Genomic DNA, 24275 nt, shown 5'->3' on the forward strand with positions numbered 1-24275 from the left:
TGTAATCCCAGCACTTTGGGTGGCCGAGGCAGATGGATCACAAAATCAAGAGATCGAGACCATGCTGGCCAACATGGTGAAACCCCGTCTCTACTAAAAATACAAAAATTAGCTGGGCGTGATGGCGTGTGCTTGTAGTCCCAGCTCCTCAGGAGGCTGAGGCAGGAGAATCGCTTGAACCTGGGATGAGGACGTTGCAGTGAGCTGGGATTGCGCCACTGCACTCCAGCCTGGCGACAGAGTGAGACTCTGTCTCATAAAAAAAAAAAAAAGAAGTTTGCCACATCAACTGACTCTTTCTTTCATGAAATATTTCTCCGCAGCATGTGACGCTGTTTGATAGCATGTTACCTACATACAGTAGAATGTCAAAACTGGAGTCAATTCTCTCAAATCCTACTGCTGCTTTATCAACTAAGTTTATTTAATATTCTAAATATTTTGTTATTTCAACAATGTTCACAGCATTTTCACCAATGGTGATTCTATCTGAAAAAACCACTCTCTTTGCTTATCCATATGAAGACTCCTCATCCATTAAAATTTTATCATAAGATTATAGCAATTCAGTCACATGTTTAGGCTCTACTTCTAATTTTGGTTTTCTTGCTGTTTCTACCACATCTACAGCTGCTGCTTCTACAGATGACTTGAATCCCTCAAAGTCACCCATGAGAGTTGGAATCGACGTCCTTCAAATTCCTGTTAATGTGGATATTTTGACCACCTTCCATGAATCATCATGAATGTTCTTAATGGCAACTAGAATGGTAAAATCATCTCCAGAAGGCTTTTACTTTACCTTTCCCAGGTCCATCAAAGGAATCATTACTTATGGCAGCTATAATCTTACAAAATGTATTCCTGAAATAATAGGACTTGGAAGTCAAAATTTTACTTCTCGATCCATGGGCTGCAGAATGGATATTATGCTAGCAGGCATGAAAACAACATTCATCTCCTTGTACATTTCTACCAGAGCTTTTGGGTGACTAGGTGCCTTGTTAGTGGTGGTTGAAAAGGAATCTCATTTTCTAAGCAGTAGGTCTCAACAGTGGGCTTAAAATATTCAGCAAACCATGTTGTAAAATGATGTACTGTCATCCAGGTAGAATAGACTGAGCATAGTTCTTAAGGGCTCTAGATTTTCAGAATGGTAAACGAACACTGGCTTCAACTGCAAATCACTAGCTGCATTAACCCCTAACAATGGAGTCAGCCTATCCTTTGAAGCCAGGCATCAACTTCTCCTCTCTAGCTCTCACAGTCTTAGATGGCATCTTCTTCCAATAGAAGGTAGTTTTGTCTATACTGAAAATCTGTTGTTCAGTGTAGCCACCTTCATCAGTGATCTTAGCTAGATCTTCTGAATAACTTACTGCAGCTTCTATGTCAACACTTGCTGTTTCAACTTACACTTTTATGTAATGAAAATGACTTATGTTTTTCTTTAATCCTCATGAACCAACCTCTGCTAGCCTCCAACTTTTGTTTTGCAGCTTCCTCACTTCTCTCAACCTTTATAGAAATGAAGAGAGGTAAGGCTTTACTCTGGATTAGGCCTTGGTTTAAGGAAATGCAGTGACTGCTTGGATCTTCTATCCAGCTCACCAAAACTTTCTCTACATCAGCAATAAGGCTGTTTCACTTTCTTATTATTGGTGTGTTCACTGGAGTAGCACTTTTAACTTCCTTCAAGGACTTTTCCTTTGCATTCACAACCTGGCTGTTTGGCACAAGATGCCTAGCTTGGCTTGCTACATGCCTTCTTTATAAGCTTAATCATTTCTACTTTTTAATTTAAAGTGAGAGATGTAAGACTCTTCCTTTCAGTTTAACACTTGGAGGCCATTGTAGGGCTATTAATTGGCCCAATTTTAATTTTGTTATGATTCAGAAAATAGGGAGGTCTCAGGAGAGGGGGAGAAATAGGGGAGCGACCAGTCAGTGGAGTGGTCAGAATACACACATTTATCAATTAAGTTCATTGTCTTATATGGGTGCAGTTCATGACACCCCAAAACAATTACATTAATAACATCAAAGATCACTAATCACAGATCACCATGACAGATGTAATAATAATAAAAAGTTTGAAATGTGTGAATTGCTGAAATGTGACACAGAGACCAGAGTGAGCACATGGTGTTAGAAAATGGTGTTAAAAGACTCTTGCTTAATGCAGGGTAGCCACAAACCGTCAATGTGTAAAAAACACAACACCTGTGAAGTGCAATAAAGTGAGGTGCAATAAAGTGGGGGTATGTCTATATTTGCGTCCCAACTGCGATTTAATGGGTTGATAACATTATGAGTTTTATTTTCTCAACAGGGTAGGCAGGGGGGAGGTGTCTCAGGAAAGAGTGGAAAGGCCAAGGGGATCTGCCTGGGATCTTAGATGGTCCCAGGAAATTCACAAAGTACATGCTCTCCCAGGTGAATAACCTTGAGAAACGGAAGTCTAGGGCCACTTCAGTTGGCCTGGAATTAGAAGACAATGTCAGCGAATTAGAAATGTTGAGAGGAAAAAATCTGCATAAGGCAGACATCTGGGAGGAGTTCATTTGGGTTCTTTCCAAACCTTGAAATGACAGACTCTTCATATGCTTCTGGGACCCACCTTTGCAAGGAATATGCACGCAGAGTGGTCTTAGACCATCTTAGACAACATAAGGAATCTAATGTTTTAAGTATTTAAACACATTCCCAGATGGAAAATTATGCATTAATGGGTTTCATTTTTAAAATAGCATATTGGTTAGTTTTTAAAAAATCTACACTTTAAGAGCAACTTTAGGTACACAGCAAAACTGAGCAAAATGTACAGAGTTCCCATACATCTCCTATCTCCACATGCACTACCTCCCCCACTATAAACATGGTGGTCCATTTGTTACAACCGATGAAGCTACACTGATACATCATTATCATCCACAGTCTGTAGTTTACATTAATTAGGGTTCCCTCTTGGTATTGTACATTTTGTGGATTCCAACAAATGTACAATGACATGTATCCACCACTGTAGTGTCAAACAGAAAAGGAGTTATGCTTGTGGTTTTTAATTTTTTAAAGTATTTTTTGTGTACACAATTAATGCTAAGAGGATTCTTTTCAGCCAAGGCTGCCTGTATCTACCTCCAAAAAGTGCTATTGCTAAAAATAGAGTCTGTAGCCTGAAATCCTACTTGTAGTCCCTACCATACTGAGTATTAATTGGATTTTTCTTAAATTAACATTAGGGAAGGGTTACAGAAAGTGATATGCCTATTTAATGCTCTGCTCATTTGACATGATACCTTTCCAGAAATATCTGTAAGTAGATATAGGATTTTACATGGATTAAAATGTCAGTAGTTGATTTCATAAAGAGGCAATGCCACAATTATACTTCTTGTGCTGTTCCATACTCAAACTGCATTTCTGGGAACATTTCCAAATATCCCCAATAGTCTTTCTAGGTTAGTGACCAGGAATGTTTGCAAGTGACTAAATTTATATCATTTGGATAAAAATTCCATTTGTGTTTCAGGCTATGTTGATATAGAACAAAGGAGAGTAAAGACTTGGCAATTATCCCGTTAATTTGATGAATGTGGACGGCTGTCCAGCCGTACCAGATATTTCAAACCCACAAATAGAATTTTTTTTTGTCTCAGTGATCTAATTTGTTAATCAGATAACTGCCAAGACTGCAACTTCATTCTGTTCTGTATAAAATTATTCATAATTTTTCAATATTTCCAGAATCAGCTGCTTAAGGGAAATATATGTAAATATATGGATATTTTTACATTCTAGCTATATTTCTCACTCCATATTGATGATATAAAGGGAAACAGAGAAAGATATAGATTCTCATGATGATTTTTGTCTTGTTTCTCAAATGTCCAGTATATATTAAAAGCAATACAACATGGTAGCTAAAAGCAGCAGCTTTGGAGCTAGCGTGCTGAGTTCAAACCCTGACTCCGCCTCTTACTATGTATGTGACCAATGCCTCACTTTTTCTCTCTGTAAAATGGGGAAACAATAGCACCTATCGGCCGGGCGCGGTGGCTCAAGCCTGTAATCCCAGCACTTTGGGAGGCCGAAACGGGCGGATCACGAGGTCAGGAGATCGAGACCATCCTGGCTAACACGGTGAAACCCCGTCTCTACTAAAAAATACAAAAAACTAGCCGGGCGAGGTGGCAAGCGCCTGTAGTCCCAGCTAGCCGGGAGGCTGAGGCAGGAGAATGGCATGAACCTGGGAGGCAGAGCTTGCAGTGAGCTGAGATCTGGCCACTGCACTCCAGCCTGGGCGACAGAGAGAGACTCCGTCTAAAAAAAAAAACAATAGCACCTATCTCATGGGTCGTTGTGAGCATTAAAGGAGTCGGTACATACAAACTGCTTAAGATAGAGCTCAGACTATAGTAAGCACTCAACAAATGCAACTACTATCTTTACATTAACTTTATCATTTAAAAGATCCAGGAAGGATCTTTTGGGGATGATGAAAATGTTCTAAAAATGGATTTAGGGGAATGGTTGCATGTTTCTGTAAATTCAACAAAAAATTATTTAATTGTCCATTGAACACAGGGGAATTTCATGGTAATTAGATAGCTTAATACAGCATATTTTAAAAAGATGGGCCAGCCTTATTAAATCAATAGCATTAGCTTCTTGAGTTGTAAAGCCTGCGAACAAGAACAGAGAAATACGAGGAAGAAAGAGAGACAATCTGATGGAGGGAGAGCCCATCTTCTCTCCCCTCTCCCACTGTATGGACTGTTCCCTAACACAGGAGCTATAGAGACCTCATCAGTTGTTTCCTGGGAGCTGCCGCTTGGCCTGTTCTCTCATTGCCCTGAAGTTGCTATCAGTGATCTGTCCAATACTGGAAGGTGTACTCTGAAAAAAAATAAGATTTACTCTTCTGTTTACAGTGTCTTGAACCTACTCCTAAACTTTGTTTCCTTCAACCTTGTTCTTTAAAATCAAGTACAAACTAAGAATACTCCAGGTATCCCTTTCCCCACTCTTATTACCTCATTGCCTGAACATTTTTTAAATGTATTCGTTGATTGACTCTGTAATTCAGCATTTTTGTGTTACCACCCCCATGTTCCAGGCATATTCCTACAAAGTACAGGGGGAAAGAAAAAACCAAGGCAATGTGGTCCCTGCCCTCAAAGGTCTTAGAACTGCTAATGCGGCCCAATCCATTTGGATCTGCCCTTCTTCAAATCTACCCACTCTTTCTTAATTATAAATAAAACTTAAACCTTTTTTGAAGGTGTTTCCACCTTTCTAGGGTAGATAATCCTTGCCACTCCCCCATCTCACAGGTAGAGGTGAGAACTCGCTCCTGCCAGAGCATCATTCCACTGCCATTCTCAATTATTCCTCTTTGGAGTCTACATCATCTGCTTATTCCACATTTTCTCTCTCCTAACTGTTGTCATCTCTCATTTTCTAGGGCACCTCCAACTTTATTCCCTCTGTTTATTATCTTTCCTGATTTTTATATTTCTGTTGCAGATCTTTTCCAAATTAGCTTCACTTTTTTGTTGTTGCTTCAGTTTTAACTAATGACTGCATTTCGACTTCCTGTAGGCATTGGGAGTAATGTGAACTAGTTACCACATAGAAATAACCTCTGTGGATATCAGATTGCAAAATTCCTGGCTCTGACTAGAACTTCCTACCCTCCCACATCTTCCATTCTTTAATTCTCTTGAGTCTTCCATCTTCCTTCCCAGTTACCTTTAATCCCTCTACCTCTCTCTAGTCATTGTTCCACTGTCTCCAAGAAGACGTAGACTAGATTTCAGAATTCATCACTTCAAGAAAGCTTCTTCTACAAGTCTCTTTAATTTGACATCTTTGATGGTTTTCTTTTTTTTCTTTTCCCTCCATTGCCTTACCCTTAACCATAACCTTCGCCTGGCCTGGGGAAGTCCCACTCTCTCACTTTCCTTAGTCCCTGCTTCAAAATCACATAATATTGCCAGAAATAATCATAACATTTATCTGATTAATTCCACTACACAATAATGCTTTCTGTCTTATCTAGGCCCTAGTTTTACTGCTCATCTTTCCCATTGAGTTTCCATCACATTTTCCACCTCACCTCTTCCAAACATTTTTTCTGATCTTCTAATACTCAATCCCTTATCACCTTCTCTAATGATCACCTTTTCTCTTACTGCACAGAAAAGTCCACCCGAAGAAGCTCCCTTAATTCTCCTCCTCTTCATCTCCAAATTTTTAGTTGAAACTGAACTCTTTCTTTCTTCTTTCCTTTTGGCTTCAGAGATATATTTTTCTCCCTTCTTAAGAATAATCCTTACCTTGGACTCTCAACTGTATCCCTTCTGGTAACTTGCCCCATCTGTCATTTCTCATCTTTCATCACCCCCTTAAGCCTAGAAAAAGGCTCAAAGTCTCCTTTATCCTTACAAACAAAACAAAACAAAACAAAATGAAACCCAAACAATCAACCAATAGCTCTTCTCTGTACTCAACCACCCACTGAAGTTACTAATTTCTCTCTCTCCTTTCCATTACCACAGAACTTCTCAAAGTAACTTGGTATGCCTCTGCACGCACTTCTAACCACTCACTTGCCTCTTGATCTCTTAAAGCTGTGTGCTGGCTTCTCCATTCCTTACACTCATTCTCTTTCCCTCATTCAGAACTGACAGCCAGCCCTTCCCACTTGGATCTCTCAGCCTTTTATTTTCACGCTAGTCTTCAAGACAGATTCTTCTATGTCACCACACCCTTTCCTTACTCCTGAGTTCTCCCCAGAGGAACAGTGTACACATCCTCTTCTTGGGAATCAGCGCCCTTCTACAGAGAAGATCTCAAATATCTTTTCAGGAAGGATTACTCTGCCTATCTCCATCTTTTCATTCTTATGCCCTACTGGACTTCTTCATCAAAGACACCTGTCAGAATCTCAAGTTATTGTGTTCAAGGCTCAACTCTTCTTCCCTCTAAAACTGGTCCTCTATCTTTACTGATGGCACGACTCACACTCCTTAGTCACTGAAGTTTCTAATTTAAATATCTTATGAATCCTTCTCTATCCTTTGCATCCCAAGTCTTGTGCATTACAGATCTCAAATACCCATTCCCATCAGTTCAATCCCAGTCTATGGTCTTCTCAGCTTTTGTCCAGATTGTTGCCATTATTTAACTGATCTCTTCTATCCCCTGCTTCCTCTCAATGCAATCAATTCAATATAATTCTGAGAATAATGTCCTTAAGTTATAGCCTTGATCATAGCTCTCCCCTCCTCAAAAATATGCCCTGGCTTCTCACTGACAGTTGAACAAAATGGATTCTTCTTATTCTGAAATCCAAAGCTTTCTGACGTCTGCTCTCCACTCAGTGAAGCCAAACCAATATGCTCTGCATGCCCTGTGACATCACCATTCCCTCCTCTCTGCATTTATTCATATGGTCCCTCTGGCTGGTGATGTCATACTTTATTTCCAAATATCCAAATTTTAACCATCCTTCTTCTGCAGCCTTTCTTGATTCTCAAACCAGAGTGATATTTATCCCTCCTTTGAATCAGAAAATTCTCCATTAGTATTACCCTTACATCGGTTTCACTGTCTGCCTGGAACGTTTGCACATGTGTGTACTTTAACTACTAGCTTATAAACTCACTGACAGTAGACACTGTGGACTTGAGTCTAGTTCAGTGCCTATACATACATCATTGTGTAGAATGGTGGTTCTCATACATGACATGCAGCAGAATCCCCTAGAAGGCTTGTTAATACACAGACTACTGGACTGTCTCCATGTGTTTGAGTCAGTAGGTCAGCAAAGGGGCCTGAGAATTTGCATGTCTCAGGTGATGTTGATGCTGCTGGTCCAGGAACCACCCTAAAAGAACCCCTGGCATCGAGTTAAAGCTTCTAGGCTCAAATCCATGTTCTACCTCTTAAATGCCACAGAAATCTGAATAAAGAGACAAGTTTTCTGACCTTCAAGTTCTTCATATGTAAAAGTGAGATCATGACACTGTCAAACTTATACACATCTATGATGGTTGTTAAAACCAATTGTTGAAAATCTGTAGAACTCCATACAAATAAATATCGAATGAATAAAAATAATTAAGCCATCCACTTTAGAATGCCAAATCAATTTTGGTGATATTTTTCTCAGTGCCCCTTTATTCTTGCTCCAGTGTATGTTTCTGAGTGTATTCTCTAGTGAAATAATCACCTCCCTTTTGCCCTGTAGAGGTTCATCTGTAAAAAGTGTTGGATAAGCCCAACACTGTAGTACATCAAGATCAGATGCAGTGAATATATTTCAGAAATTTCCCACTTGGGTTTGCAATGTACACATGGAAGCAATTTGGCCTGTAGGTTGAAAAGCTTCCTTCACTTCAAATGAATGACTTGGTTTATTCCATATGTGTCCCTGAAATCCAGAGCCTGTACCAGGGTGAGGCATATTTGCCTGAGGAGAAAAACTTAAGGTAAAGAATTGACTAGTCAAGATAAACAATATTTCAGGACCATATTTTTTAAACAAATGTAAAAAATCCATCTGATGGATAAAAGCTTTATGATATTGGATCTGGCAATGATTTCTTGGGAATGACTCCAAGAACACAGGGAACAAAAGAGAAAATAGATAAATGGGGCTACATCGAAATTAAAACTTTCTATGCATTAAAAGACACAACAGATTGAAAGGGCAACCCACAGAATAGGAGAAAATATTTGTAAATCACATAAAGCTGATAAAGGGTTAATATTCAGGATATATAAAGAAAGCCAACAAATCAACAACAAAAACAAGCAACCTGATTAGAAAATGGGTAAAGAACTTGAATAGATACATCTCCAAAGACGATACATAAATGGCCAATAGCACATGAAAAGACGTTCAACATCACTTATTGTTAGGGAAATAGAAATCATAAACACAAGGAGATATCCCTTCACACCTGTTAGGATGGCTATTATAAAAATTGACTAAAAAAAAATCCCAGAAAATAAGGATGTGGAGAAATTGGAACCCTTGTGCATTATTGGTGGGCATGTAAGATGGTACAATTGCTGTAGAAAACACGATGGCAGTTTCTCAAAAAATTAAACAGAATTACCATATGACCTAGCAATTCAACCTCTGGGTATATAATCAAAAGAATTGAAAACTGAGTCTATATAGCCTATGGGCATGAGTATTATACACATATATTATATAGATAGTTATATATTATATAGATATATATCTTCTGTTATATAGCTGTATATATTCTATCCATATATAATTATCTATCTATATCATATACATATATATTATAGTCACATCCATAGTCTATATAGATATAGATCTATATCTTCTATCTATATAATATACATATAAATATTATACTCACATCCATAGTGGCATTATTCACAACAGTCAAAAGATGGAAGCAACTCAAATATCCAACAACTGATGAATGGATTAAAAAAACATAGCATATACACAAAGGAATATTACTCAGCCTTCAAAAGGAAATTCTAACACATGCTACAACTTGGATGAACCTTGAGAACACTATGCTAAGTGAAATAAGCCAGACACAGAAAATAAAAAATAAAAGACAAATACTATATGATTCCACTCGCATGAAGCAACTAGAGTAGTCAACATTTATACAGACAGAAAGTAGAATGGCAGTTGTCAGGGGCTAGGAGGGAGAGAAGGGAATGGGGAGTCATTGTTTTGTGGGTACAGGCGTTCAGTTTTGCAAGATGAAACACGTGCTGGAGACTGGTTACACAACAGTGTGAATATATGTGACACACTGAATTACACACTTAAAATGGTTAGGATGGCAAATTTTATGTTATGTGTATTTTGCCACAATTTTTAAAATTTAAAAATTTAACAAAATATCAAAATGTTAAATAAAGGCAGTACTAGTAAACATTTGCTGACAAATTATCTGCTTCAATGGTAAATGATCAGCTGAACACAGATTTCTTTCTTCTTGTATTTCTGTGAATTGGTTAATGGTGTCCTAGTGTCTTATGAAATGATTCCTTACACTTTGGGCTTTACCAGGTATGGACGAATTGGAAATTTGCAAGAAACCTCCCATTTTTAAAACCTCCATTTCTTCATCTTGCAAGAGCACCAAGGGCCTTATAAGGGTCCATCAATAGTAATAAATCTCATAACGACCAAAAATTCTCACTGTTGATCTATAATTTATGTGCTCTGATTATTGTTCAAATATTAATCCTTACAATAATAAATGGCATGTTCTAGTCTGAGTACACTTTCATAAACTCATTTAAAAATCCTCACTACTCTTTCAATACATAGTACTTAAGGTCGTCACTTAAATTTACTGATGGAGAAACAGACAGGACAGAGAGGGCACTTAGGGAAGTACTCATGGTTCTGCTAATCACAGGACGTCTTGCAAAAGAGGAGGAAAACCTTCATGGTACTTAGAGCTGAGTGCTGGTGTCTCATGGTAGCTACTGAAAACTGCCACAGGATTTAGAAATAGAATATAGACTCCCAGTCTGCAAACTCAGTTTGCAATGGTATGCAATTCCATTGGTTGCAACTGAAGCCACGGAAAAGCAAGTAAGATTACCACCTGGTACTGAGTTCATGCAGTTCAAAATAACTCTAAGCAATGTGGATCGAAGAAGCCTCCAGAGTCAGGAAGTGATTGGAGGGATGTGTTTTATATCTTTTTTTATTTAAGCTCGAAGAGCAATGTGAATTATGTATCCTATTTTATTTCTTACTGTTAAACCCGGACATCGAAATGTATATCCAGGGCATTTTAGGAATACAAAGTAAAAGCAATGTCACATATTGTGCTCCAGCAGGTAATTCAGTGTTTCAGGATTAGCCAAGAGATTTATCAAGCAGCCTCCAAGGGAATCAGAGTTCAAGTCTGGGCTCATCAATAATACATAAATAAACCGAACAATTAGGTACAAAGTGGCTATCTTGTCAGACAACTTATTAGCCGATAAATGATACACTCACTGGCTGACTTGAGTAGAGAGAGAAAAGACATATTAAGACAGAAAAAGGGCTGAATAAAAAAAAGAGAGAAGCAAGCTTCCTGCAGGCTTTGGGCTTCGGTCCTGTCTCATCGTGCTGTGGAGAAGTGAGGCCTAGGTGTTAACATGGAAAGGAGAGTAAAGCCTAAATCAGAAACGTCTACTCTGAATTTCATTACCTTCTTTGAGTGGCCTAGAGCTTAGCAAACATATTTGCACATGTTTGGAGAAGTTGTGGACAGGCTGTAGTCCAGAAGAGATTCCTTTTCTGTAGCAATGAGACTCTCCAGTTAGTGCCTAACGCAGAAATTGGGGGTAGTTATTTGACCCTAGAAAATCCCTAAATTTGCATAATGACATGATTTTCCCTTAGTGTTCCAGATGCATTTGAAGACCAAACCAAGAAGGCACTTGCCTTTCGGGGACATGCAGTAACAGAATGCCAATTGTCACACACTGGCCTTCCCCCCCAGCACTGTGAGGAGAAAGGAAGCAAAGGCAGGCGGCCAAATGCAGGGACAACAGATGCCACTCCCTCAGAGAAATGGCGTGCTAGGAAATAAACCTTTTTTGCATCTCTTTTTTGGTTTTAGTCAAGACATGGAGTAGAATTTGCGTTAAGTTAGCCCTTCGTTTGTAATATAGATGGCACAAGTACCAACTTTGAAGGTACATTATAAATCGATGAAGAGTGAAAAAGTGGAATAGAAAATAAATGGAAGTACTAATTCTGATTGGAGCTAGAAGAGTCCTTCAAAATCTGGGGAGGAGTAGACCACTGGAACTCAGTTCTCAATCAGTTTTAAGGTCTATGACATGAAGAGCCAGAATTATCCTTGACAGCTAAGGCCTCCAGGCTGGAGTCAGATGAAGTAGTGCCTGGTGTTTAGCACCTAACTGTGGGGTACTTAGTAAGTTTCTTTAACCAGCAGGATCCTGGTCAGTCCTGCACCAGGCTCACATTAATACAGTCATTGGAAGTGAGGTTGGCAGATTCACCTCTCATCTCATGCACACTCTGGGTGTTTCCCCACCCCCAAGTGTTGGTGGGGACTTCTTCTGAAGCATTCCTTTGAGAGATATGGAAATTAAGGCTCTGAGACAAGAGGCTGGCTTAAATGACATAACTAGTTGAAAGTAATACAGGAATCCAACCCAGGTCTTCTGACCTCCAGGGTCTAAGTGAGTCCATTACCGTTTTGCAGTTTGATTAATAATAGCAGGTAAATGCAAACTTTAGGTGAAAAAAAACTATCTGTAAAGTAAACATTGGATGAACAGTCACATGTAACTTTAAATGATGAACTAAAGTCACAATTTCACCATTGCGAAGACTAGAAGGGCACAACTATTAAAAACTCAAAAGAATGAACAAGGCTGCCAAAAAACCACAGGTTTCTGCACATAAAAATAGGTTTTATTAATGGGTCCATTCATGTAAGTTAGGGTCTATCAACTAATGGTCATAGGCCAAATCTGGTCTGCTGCCTGCTTTTATAAACATGCCTTTTGGGCAGAACAGCCTCGTTCTTTCATTTCTGTATGTCTATAGCCGTTTCCTGATACAATGGCAGAGTTGAATATTTGCCACATCAATTACCTGGCCTGCAAAACCAAAAGCATTTACTAGCTGGTCCTTTACAGGAAAACGGTGCCAACCCCTGAGCTAAGTCATGATGAAACTAGGACAGATTAAAAAGTGTTATTAACAGTCACATTTATTAATCAAGATGGGCAATTCTCAAACTATGACTCACAAAAACAAGGGTTTTGGATATTAAGAGTTATTCTGATAAAATGGGCTCAATCGGCCAACAAACTTTGGAAAGTCTGAGAAAATAACTGGAAATAATAATGTAATAATAATAAAGCTTACTACAGGACTTCTCAACCTCCAATATGCCAATGTGCACTGGAAATCTGAGTTGAAGTGAGGTGTGTTATTTCATACAGTATTTCCCAGACTTACTTGACTAGTGGTGTACATGCCTAGAGCCAAACCAATGGTCAGGTAGTTGGTCTTTTTCTGCAACTGTGAGACTTGGAGAAAGAGGCAGAGGGCAAAACTCCCAAGACAACAAGGAAGTCATTTATCCCCTTACTTGCTCACTAGATTTTTTGACATGTATGATAGAAATAAAATTTTTCTCCTCCAAGAACCTGGCAGAGATCATCTCACAATTACAAAACTTTAGGTTGGGTGCAGTGGCTCATGCCTGTAATCCCAGCACTTTGGGGGGCCGAGGCAGGTGGATTACTTGAGGTCAGGAGTTTGAAACCAGCCTGGTGAACATGGCAAAACCCTGTCTCTACTAAAAATACAAAAATCAGCCAGGTGTGGTGGCATGCACCTGTAATCCGAGCTACTTGGGAGGCTGAGGCAGGAGAATCACTTGAACCTATGAGGTGGAGGTTGCAGTGAGCCAAGATCACGCCACTGCACTCCAGCTCGGGTGAGAGTGAGACTCCATTTAAAAAAGAAACGTTAGAAAACATAAACTCTTTTGGCTATGTTTAGTGCATGGTGTTATAAAGTGTCCTTTTCACCATAAGCCTGTATCTTCCAGGAGATCAACTGGATATTGAGATGCAGAGTATCCATGAGAGAAGGGTACATTCCTCTATCCAGTGATGTGCCCAGTATTTGGTGCATTTTTTCAACAGCTTTACACATTCTGCCTTGCTTTGTTCCCATTAACTAAGAGCTACATGTCTGCTTGAGTAATTGTTTTTCCTTTAGTGTTAGCAAAAGACCATATGCTATTTCACTTGCATCTCATTAAGTTCTTCAAATATTAGAGTTTTAAGAGGCTTGGTATTTCTACAGAAAAAAATCAAGTGTCCTCCAATTAGCTGTATTTGACAATGTGTTAGTTATTAATATAAGCTATTTTCAAATGAAATGTTCCAATGACCACTCTTCCTTTTGAACTAAAAAGAGTGAAAGCCCATTTTAGCTGAGAGGCTCATAACCAAAGCCTTCGCTTAGGACACTGTCCCCTGTGACCTGGCTCCAGTTGACAGACTGGTCCAAAGAAGCCCTATTCACACCTCATGACAACCAACATCATCTTGATCCATAATTGAGGTCAGACACAGGTTGGGTCAATCGGAATCACTTCAGAGACACAAAGTCCTCAGAGCTGTATCCCAGCAATGGTTGTGCTCCTCTGGGAGGGCGCAAGATTGACCACACTTCTAATTTAACCAGCCTTCATTCAATATTTACTATATCCCACTGTCTCAAGCCCTTTCAAATACTATCTCTCTTAATTCACATAACCACACTGTAAGGTGAGTATTATCAATCACCATTCTTCAGATGGCAAAACTGAGGCACAGAGCAGGTCAAGAACTGGTTTGTGATCACACAGATAGCAAGGTAAGGAGATGGGATAGAATTCAGACGGGATTTGACTCTAGAGTCCATGTTTTTAGCCATGCTATGGTGGTCTCAAGGTTCAATTGTCCTGCTGAGACTTGGCTTTTCAATCCCTGGATAGCAAGAAATACTCTAGTATCCTTCTACCCAAGCTTCTTTTTTTTGTTTTTGTTTTTTTTGTTTGTTTGTTTTTTTGGTTTTTTTTTTTTTGGCTAGAGCTAACCAGAGTTGGTTTCTGTTACTTACAACCAAAAGAAATTTAAACAGAGGAGAGAAAGTACTCCTCTCTTTTCCCAACAAGGTTTCCTCTACATGTCAAACTTGAAGGATATTGAAGTTGCTATTGGTTACCACCATCAACACCAAAATTCTACAGTACAGAATTAATGTGGAACAGGAGAGAAGGGGAAAGCGCTAGGATGAGGGAGCCCGCAGCAAGCATCCCAGAGGTCTGCAGGTTTGCATGCACGTGCTGCTCATTGTTAGGAATCTCTGTGCTGGTCAGCAGGTCAGCCTGTGACAACAGAATCAGGGCAGGCACTCACCTACCTAGGTGCTGAGGGCATCCTTCCATCTTTTGCTCCCACAATGTGGGCCACAGTTAGGCTAAATGTGTCCCTTATCCATTTCCTTCAGAACAAATGCTGTATTTTATCCCCTTTAGCTCCTCAAAAACAGTTCCTTTGTCCAGAGGTTTCATTTTGTTTCAAATGTAACATGTATTGAGCACTTAAAAATTGAGCACTCTTCTAAGTGCTTTGCCTATGTTAATTAATCCTTGTAACCCTTATAAGAATAATATGAAATTTTACAGATGAAGAAAACTGAGGCAGAAAGGAAGTGTATAGCTAGGCTCAAACTCAGGCAGAAGGTCCCAGACTCCACATCGTCACCACTACCCCGTGGTCCCACCACCCCATAGTGAGTAAACAACCAGAAACATGTGCTGACAAACACACATTGTGGTGATGATAAAAACAGCTCACAATCGTGCAATTCAAATCATCCTGTTTAGTGAAGCTGAAGGAATCTGCTCATTTAGGACAGGATGAAGAAGAAAATTGAGCATTGGTCTTCGAGCTAGAAGGAGTGACTCACTTTCTCCCTCGAGCACTAGAAGTCTGATTTTCCAAAGTGACAGTACTACCTAAGAAAACTCAACAGTGCCTATACAGACCCAAAATGTATAGCAGATTAATTGAAAGGGAAACTATTGTAAGTTCCAGGAGGAAATTGTTACCTAAAACAATCGGCCGGATCGCTTCGGTCCTCAGAATTTTTTCTCGACCATAAAAGCTAGTTAAAAAGCCTATCTTCTCCCTTAAAAAGTGTATCTTCTCCAATAGGCTTTTAAAAAATGTTCATCACCACTCAGACCGAAATCAATGGATTTCAAAGCAGCTCTCTGCCCCTGGTAATATGAAACAAAAACGAGATGTGTGACTGTAAAAATGGTTTCAAAGAAATGTGCTAGACAATACTCAGGCTTGTTGGCATTTCTTTATTTTGAGAAGGGGTCTTCTCTCTAGCAATGAATTCATCTTCCAAAAGCTCCCGTAACATGTTGATGCTACAAACACTTGTGGAGACAGCGTATCTCCGGGCAAAGGAGGGTTAATGCTCTTCCCGACTGTAATCAATGGGAGCAGCATGATTTACAGAATCTCCCCTGGCTGTCAGGCAGCCCGCGTTATCAGCGTGCGCATCTTGGCCTCAGCAGGGCTGACACGTGGTGGAGACGCCGGAGCCCTCCTTACACTAGTTTTACCTGGCAGGCCGTGCTGGGTCTGCGCAAAGATAAAATGAAAAGTCCCTGGGCAACCTCAGGCTATCTGTCTCTGCTGCACATGCTGCTGGCTGTGACTTTGTAGTTTATGTAAAAATAGTTGTTTTCTGAAATGAAATGAAATGAAATGAAATGAAATGAAATGAAATGAAATGAAATGAAAGCAAGACGAAGGGGAATAAGCAGAGGCTGCAACTGAGAAAGAACTTAAAACACAAAGGTCTAAGTCTACAAGAATTCTAATGGGTGAGCTGCTTAATGGTTAACTGACAGGCACAAGGCAGCCACGTGATCTTCCCCCCTTATGTCTTGGTCAGTCAAGGCACACAAATGGTTGCTACACATAGAAATACATCAGTGATTTCAAAAATGGAAATAATAATGTGCAGATTTATTTTTTTTCCTTATATAGGCACAGGATATCTGCTTCCTCAGTACACAACCCACTCCTATCCAGATATTTCCAGATGAATTTTTCTTTTAAAACCACATGCACATTTTAGGTGCCCAACTTTATTTTTTGCTTTGGGCAGCCCAACTCCTTCTTTCTCCTGTATGGGTTCATGGTCAACTATACTCTGTCAACTTCTGAACTTACATTAAAATTCTTTGGCACTAATTAGCCTTCTACAGAGAACAGCAGTAGTCTCCTCTCATGAAAAAAAATACACCATATCTTAATCAATCATGCTTATGTAAGTTACAAAAACTTTCTGCTAAGCAAAAATTGTATTTTTAGAATTAAGCATTGCCTAACTTTTTTTGAAACCAACTATACAGAACTCTTGTCACTTAAACATTTTTTTACATCAATTCTCTTCTTTACTTACAAATTAAAGTTTGAAGATGGAGACAAAAAAGGGGAAGAAATGATTTTTCTCTGTTGCTGTTCATTTGCTAACATTGTTGCATATTTAAAGTATTTTCATTTTGTGAAATCCCAGCAATGGAGATTAGGATGAGTTCTCCCTGGATACCCATGTAAAGAAAAAAGTCTGAGAACAGAGGAAGTGAGAGAACATGGGACCTGTGTCCAGCAATGGCTCAGTCATTGTGCTCAAGGAAGGCCCAACATCTCTTTCTATAGATGGCCTGAGAATTGGCGTGCCACCAAGACAGAGAACAGGAACTAAGCTGACGGACTGGAACCTGAACCGGGAAGAGTCACTGTCCTGTTCTGGGGATGGACAGAACAGTGAAGGTTTCCCAGCAATGAGGACTCCAGAATCTCTACATAAGAGAGGTCTAGAGTCATTGTCTTCGAGCTACACTTTCACAGCAAATATACTCTTTTAATTAAGATTAGATTTAAGGTTAGATTTTATTTGGAAAGATGGGGGGTATATGGCCAAGGGATATTTATGGCTGGACCCTTTTCAAGAGGCTCAGTGACATTGATGGATATTAATAAAGTTGATGCTGTAAAGTTTCACCAGGAATGGCAGAAGGATGAATCTGTCAAGTAAGCACAGGCTGTTCCAAAGCCTAGTCTAGGAATCATTGTGTCAGACCGGGAAAAGTCTTTCTCATCCACAAGGCGCAGGAACCGCAGAGATTTCGATGGAAAAATAATGAACACATTTAAGACAAGTTGAAACCAGAGTTTTCTTGCAAGAGAAAATGAAAACAGTAATAACACCCAGAGGTAAGACCTAGATGGGGCTCTGGCATGAAATAACATTTCACTTCTACCATGCCTTTCAACTTTCCAGTCTCTGAATGGGATCAAGGGCAGGGAGGGAGGGAAAACCTGACCATTCCTTTAAATCTAAGATCATAGACCTTTACTCTTGAGTCACTAGTTTTATCCTTTTATATGGATTGCATTCTCAGTTTATTGTAGAGGTTCTGGCAATTCCATCATCTTCCGTGATGGCCTAAGGGGAAAAGGCATCTTGCCATACCTTGTTCAGAATACAGAGAAAAGCATTCCCGGAATGGCTGGGTGGCCAATTGCCATGGCAGCATAAAGACGTTGTGAATTGGTCTACCTGTGGGAAAAATTTCCAAAAATAGAAGGTAGTCTATTTTCACCTAGATCCATGACATATTCTTGCTAGTATTCATCAAGAATTTCTAGTGACCTGAGCCAGGTCTAAAACAGCCAGAAAGTGCAAGAGCGGATAACTGGAAATAGCTTTCTTTCTTTGCCAGTCGTTCCGTGAAGACTCATATGAAATGATTGCTTGTCAGTAATGTATTGACTTTAGTGTAGAAAAGTCTGCATGGAGTGGTGTAACAATGCCAGTGAGGCGACAGACTCAGAGAAATGATCACTGAGTGTTGCGAAGAGGAAAATGTAGATGAATCCATTCAAACTTGCATAGTGAGAATGACTAGAACACATACACATTTCCATTAAGGGAAAAAATCAGTAAGGTCATATATCCATATTTAGACTATAGCTTTCAAGATGCCAAGAGTGTGTGTGTGCGCATTTTTTTTTTTTTTTTTTTTTTTTTTTTTTTTTTTTTTTAAAGAAAGGAGACGGGCGGATCACGAGGTCAGGAGATCGAGACCATCCTGGCGAACACGGTGAAACCCCGTCTCTACTAAAAAATACAAAAAACTAGCCGGGCGAGGTGGCGGGCGCCTGTAGTCCCAGCTACTCGGGAGGCTGAGACAGGAGAATGGCGTAAACCCGGGAGGCGGAGCTTGCAGTGAGCTGAGATCCGGCCACTGCACTCCAGCCTGGGCGACAGAGCGAGACTCCGTCTCAAAAAAAAAAAAAAAAAAAAAAAAAAAAAAGAAAGGACTAAATCTCTTTAGACTTGTTGGAAACTCTAAGTCCATGAGGTAGACAGTTCTACTGTCCAGAATACTGAATTTCTGTCCTGCGTGACTGGTAATTTCCTAATGATACCCAAAGGCAGAAGTTCTATGATAGAACTGTGTTATAAAGATAACAGCATACGTATAAAGTAATGCCATAAAATTTTAAATATATATTAAATCAAATAGGACATCTAAAATGTTTTCCTACTCTTTCAGAGATGGCCTGAAACTTGGTTGTTTCAGAGAAAGCTGTTGGCCCATCTCCCCACTTCACCTGACTCCCACACCAGCAACCCCAACACATTCAAGGTCATGTCGGAACAGCTAACCTTACAGGGTGGGATGTGGCCTACTGCTCTGAAGACTCGAAATGCTGGCGGCACCCTATTAGCTTTCTGGTCACTTCAGTCAACTTCCTTCTCATGATCTATCTTCTTCCATATCATGACGGTTTCCTTCCATGTGTCATCCGTCTTACATTATTGTGTATATCACACTAAGTGTCAATAAAGTATTCACACAGCAGTCCACCCTATTAGACTATGAGCTCATCAGTAGCAATGAACATGTCCTTATTTCTGTATATATAATAAGCAAAGCTTACTTAAAATTTTTAACTTTTCATCACCAATATCACCGCCACCAATATCTTCTGCCACTAACTTTATTTAAATCTCACTTGAGGAATAACTGCTATGATAATGGAGATATAAGTCTCAGAGTATAGCATTTATTACAAATCCCAAATTAGCCCCTAATGTGATTCTTTTTTTGTTGCTGTTTATTTTCTTTTATATTTCATAAGCTAAATACCAACAAGTAGCTCCTTCCTAATATACAGGCTAGGGATTTACTCCTCAAAGATGAAATTTCTATTTCAGTTTCCCAAAGACAAAACTGTTTTCTGATTTTCTGCTTATGAATCCCAAATTTCTTTTGATTTTATTCTTAAGACGGCTAACTGCAAACACTCAATGAACTATAATGCCCTAAAAAGCAAAATAGAGATTGCAAAACGACAATCATCTTGTTTCATTTTCATGTCACTATGAATGTTACTTATTATTTATATCAAATTGAGCTAATGCATGGAGCACACAGGCACTGTTTATCAAGATCTCTCCACCCCTCTGGATAACACAGACAACTGAAAAAGCATGATTTGAACAATAAAGTGAGAAATACACACAAAAGTGATTACCTCCAAAATGGAAAAATAAATGTGTTCATTTTGTGTTATAAAAATATGAATTGGGGGAGAGAAATCAGATCCATCCCTTCATATGCTGGTCATCTTTTCCATCATGAAAAATATACTTTAGCATTTTGTACCTCGGTGACTGATGTGCTTGCTTGAATGAATCCTTACCAACAGGTAAAATATCATTTCGATTACTCTGTGCCATTTCAAAACCGAGGTGATTCACTCAGTAATGAGATAGAGTAAAAAGCAGTTGTTTTTAGTGGGTTTTTCCTGGGGCTGGGAATCATTTTAATTTACTTGTCCCAGATGCCACATTTCATCTAGTTGGTATTCCCTCCGTTTCCAGGCCTGCTCTCCCCTTACTCAATAAATATGGAAATCTATTCCTCGTCCAGTTTGAACATTGTAATTTTTATAGCAGTTTTACTCTTTCTGACAAGCATATTTCCACTCTCCTTTTACTCCTGGAGAATGTGAAGAAATGCACTCTTCCCTGAAAATGCTTTGCATGTATAACACATACTTCAGAGTTCAAACTTTCTATACATATATTGTTTAATTAGTCTTCACAACGAAGACTTCACAATGTTTTCCCCATACTAGGAAGCAAAGAAGAGACTGAGATCATGAAGTGACTAGGGCAGATATGGCTGGGTCCAGCTACAATTTCTAAGTCCAATTTTAAGGGTCTTCTCTTCCTAAAGTTTCGTTTCAGAGAAGCATCAAACCCCTATCACAGAGTTATCAAGATTCCAATCCTGCACACAGATTAGATTACAATCACTTGCATTTCTTTTAAGTCCTTTCTGGAAAAAGGCTGGTTCTAATGAGGCAAGCAAATAAGTAAACAAGTAATTTAATAATGAATGAAAAAATAAATGAGGCCAATGCCCCTTTCCTATAACTTTATCTTATTATTATTTGTGTCCTTTAATGAGCCAATACATTTTCCTGTACCTTTATGTTGTTTTGATAGTTTTGGTACTTTTTGTGCTAAATTCTATCAGTGAGCCCTACTTAGAGGAAACCATGTTATGAAAAATATCTATAAACAAATACATTTCTATAGGCAATTTCCAGCCACATTTATGCCCATTAGAAAACTATTCTTCATTTAATTAAAACAGCAACAATGCAATAGTCACACCAATTTCCTTTGAAAAGACCATGATCCTTGAGTTTCCATCAATGATGTCATCGCATTCTCTGGAATTAGCTAGGGGTGTAGCCAGTTATGCAATGATTGCCAAGACAGTCCCCATTTCAGCCTCTTCTATTGGAGACCTTCCTCTAGAGGTTTGTTTCAGACTCATATAGCTGTAAAGTAAGGAATAAAATAGGAAGTAAAAAGACTTCCTACCTAAGTATTTTTAGAAATGCACCACTATATGAAACTCACATGTTCAAACTAGTAACCAGAACCAGACTCACTAACATCTCTGATAGCACACTCTGAAAGAGACCTTACAAAAAATACCAAGGTAAGGCTATCTCCAACACAAAACACACCTAAGGGACACACTGCCTTTTCCTCCAAATACTCTCAGGTAGACATCTGAAAGCTGCAGCAGTCTATGAGGAAAGGTGAGTATTCACAAATAGATTTGATGACAACTAGAACAGGTGGGGGCTTACTGTGAAAGTCATTGTCAAGGTGTGAGCAATTTAGCAGAAATAAGCAAGAGGAAAGCAAGGCTGGAGACCAGTGGATGAAGACTTAGACCAGCAGTTCAGATGAACAAACTTTGAAACTATTTAAGTGCACTGTGTCTAGGAACTGCACATTTTCGTTCTGTGGCCCTATGACTGATGAGTCTTTGGCTTCTGAAACCTTTCCCTAGGCCTCAAGGCTTCAGAGTCATAGATTCTCACCGTGAGAGTAGAACAACTATACTCATCAACCTGCCAAGTGCGCGTGGATGGTCAGTGTCAGTAAGTTAGTTATTCCTTTGAACCATTCATGTATTGTGTTTGCAGATCACTATTTGACAAAACCTTCCTGGGCATGGAGCATATCTTAAATAAAGGTGCAGAGTCACAGCCAATGGATAATCAAACCAATATTCTCTTAATACCTTACTTTTGCCCCTCCATAAAGAATACATTTGAAATATATATATATTATTTAGAGTAGGATTATAAATTTGGAAACTGCTTTTTTTTTTTTTTCGTTTTATTTTGTTTTTTTTGAGACGGAGTCTCGCTCTGTAGCCCAGGCGGGAGTGCTGTGGCACGATCTCGGCTCACTGCAAGCTCCGCTCCCGGGTTCACGCCATTCTCCTGCCTCAGCCTCCTGAGTAGCTGGGACTACAGGGGCCCGCCACCACGCACGGCTAATTTTTTGTATTTTAAGTAGAGACGGGGTTTCGTCGTGTTAGCTGGGATGGTCTGGATCTCCTGACCTCGTAATCCGCCCACCTTGGCCTGGAAACTGCCTTTTTAGCCCATTAATAATTACATAAATGTTCAGACTTGAATATCAGATGTAATATTTTTCTCAAGTTTATGTCAGATCATCTGTGGTGAGTATATGCATATTTAATATGAGAAAGATTAGCCTTGATTCAAAAAAAATATGGCAGCCGGGCGTCGTGGCTCACGTCTGTAATCCCAGCATTTTGGGAGGCTGAAATGGGCGGATCACCTGAGCTCAGGAGTTCGAGACCAGCCTGGTCAACATGGTGAAACCCCGACTCTACTAAAAATATGAAAATTAGCCAGGTGGTGGCATGCACCTGTGATCCTAGCTACTCTAGAGGCCGAGGCAGGAAAATGGCTTGAACCCGGGAGGTGGAGGTTGCAGTGAGCCAAGGTCACGCCACTGCACCCCAGCCTAGGTGTTAGAGCCAGATTCCATCTCAAAAATAGATATATAATATATAAATTTATACACAATAGTATAGTATATACTATATACAGATAGTATATTTAATATATATAATAAATTTACATACATATGGTAAGATTTGGAAAATGTTTTCTTAATCAGGAGCAGCCTAAAAGGTGTATCTGGTCCACAAACAATTAGAAACATAAGATAAATATTCACTGCCTACAAATATTCTGCTGAGTAATTGATTCAGATAGTCTTCCTATTTTGAGTATGAAAGTACAAAGGCTGAACTTAATCTCAAACAACAAGATAGGTATGAGTGCAAAACATTGAGTTTCCTAAACTCTCTGAATTTTTCCAAGAGAACACATTCCAAAATCACCAGTTACTAATTCATTTTATTAATTCAGTTCAATCTGTTACTTCCTAGAACTACCAAATGTTTTCTTTGGCATCATGTTTATAACCAAAATGTTTACTTTAAAATTAAAACATTTCTTTTAGTGAAATGAGTTTCCAAAAGCAACTGAAAGTCCCAATAACTGGAAAGAAAGTAAATGCAAATTGTTTTTTGATTACAGTTTTTTTGCACTTCTCCTTAGTAGCCAGACTAGTGCAAAGGAAGAAACAAAATATTTTTGCTTTTGAGATTATAGATTTGATTGAGAAATAATTGACTTAAAGACAATACAAATGGCCAATTCAATAAAAAGGAACCTGATGAAAGAAATACAAAAAACAAATGAAAGCTGAAATCTGTGATCTTTGGAATTTCAGTAAATAATTTCAGGAAAAAACAATAAATTAAAGCACTATGACCTGAAAAAGGAGGTTAAATCCCTGCATGGTATAGTAAGTCAAAGGAGGAAAAAAAAGAGACTAAGAAGTCGACAAAGTTTCTGAAAACTAAAAACAAGGGTTGAAAGGGTTGTCAAGAGTATTGTAGAATACTGTAGTCCCTGAAACGAGGTGGGAGGTGTGGAACTGCTGGGGTCAGTGACTATGGAGAGCATATTTTGATATGAAATATGAAATATGAATTAAATGCATGAGGTTTGATCACTTTGAGGTAGGATGCTGGTACAGAAGACAGCTCCTTTTATGAGTTGCTACAGCAGAACTCTATGTGTGACAAAGACAGGCAGAGCAAACCACTGGAGGCAAAGCGTGCTTTGGACGGAGTGGCACGGTGATCTCTATTTTTTAGGAAGAGGTATGGGGAGCTATGAAGTCAGATTCACAATGAGAC

At 39.1% G+C, this 24275-nt stretch overlaps 1 protein-coding gene across 3 annotated transcripts in view; it reads right to left on the bottom strand.

Annotated features, from left to right (window-relative positions):
- The window catches only part of TOX (thymocyte selection associated high mobility group box), a 310002-nt gene that overhangs the window by 164689 nt on the left and 121038 nt on the right, over nucleotides 1-24275 (bottom strand). Inside the window, exon 1 of one of the 3 annotated variants that reach the window (XM_030937659.1) lies at nucleotides 18119-18639. The exons of the other annotated variants lie outside the window; for them this stretch is intronic. The gene's annotated coding sequence lies outside the window, so the exon portion shown is untranslated. Of the gene's footprint in view, nucleotides 1-18118; nucleotides 18640-24275 lie in introns of those variants that run through there. 3 annotated transcript variants of the gene reach the window in all.

This window comes from Rhinopithecus roxellana, chromosome 9 (genome assembly GCF_007565055.1).
Source record: "Rhinopithecus roxellana isolate Shanxi Qingling chromosome 9, ASM756505v1, whole genome shotgun sequence".
Lineage (NCBI taxonomy): Eukaryota > Metazoa > Chordata > Mammalia > Primates > Cercopithecidae > Rhinopithecus > Rhinopithecus roxellana.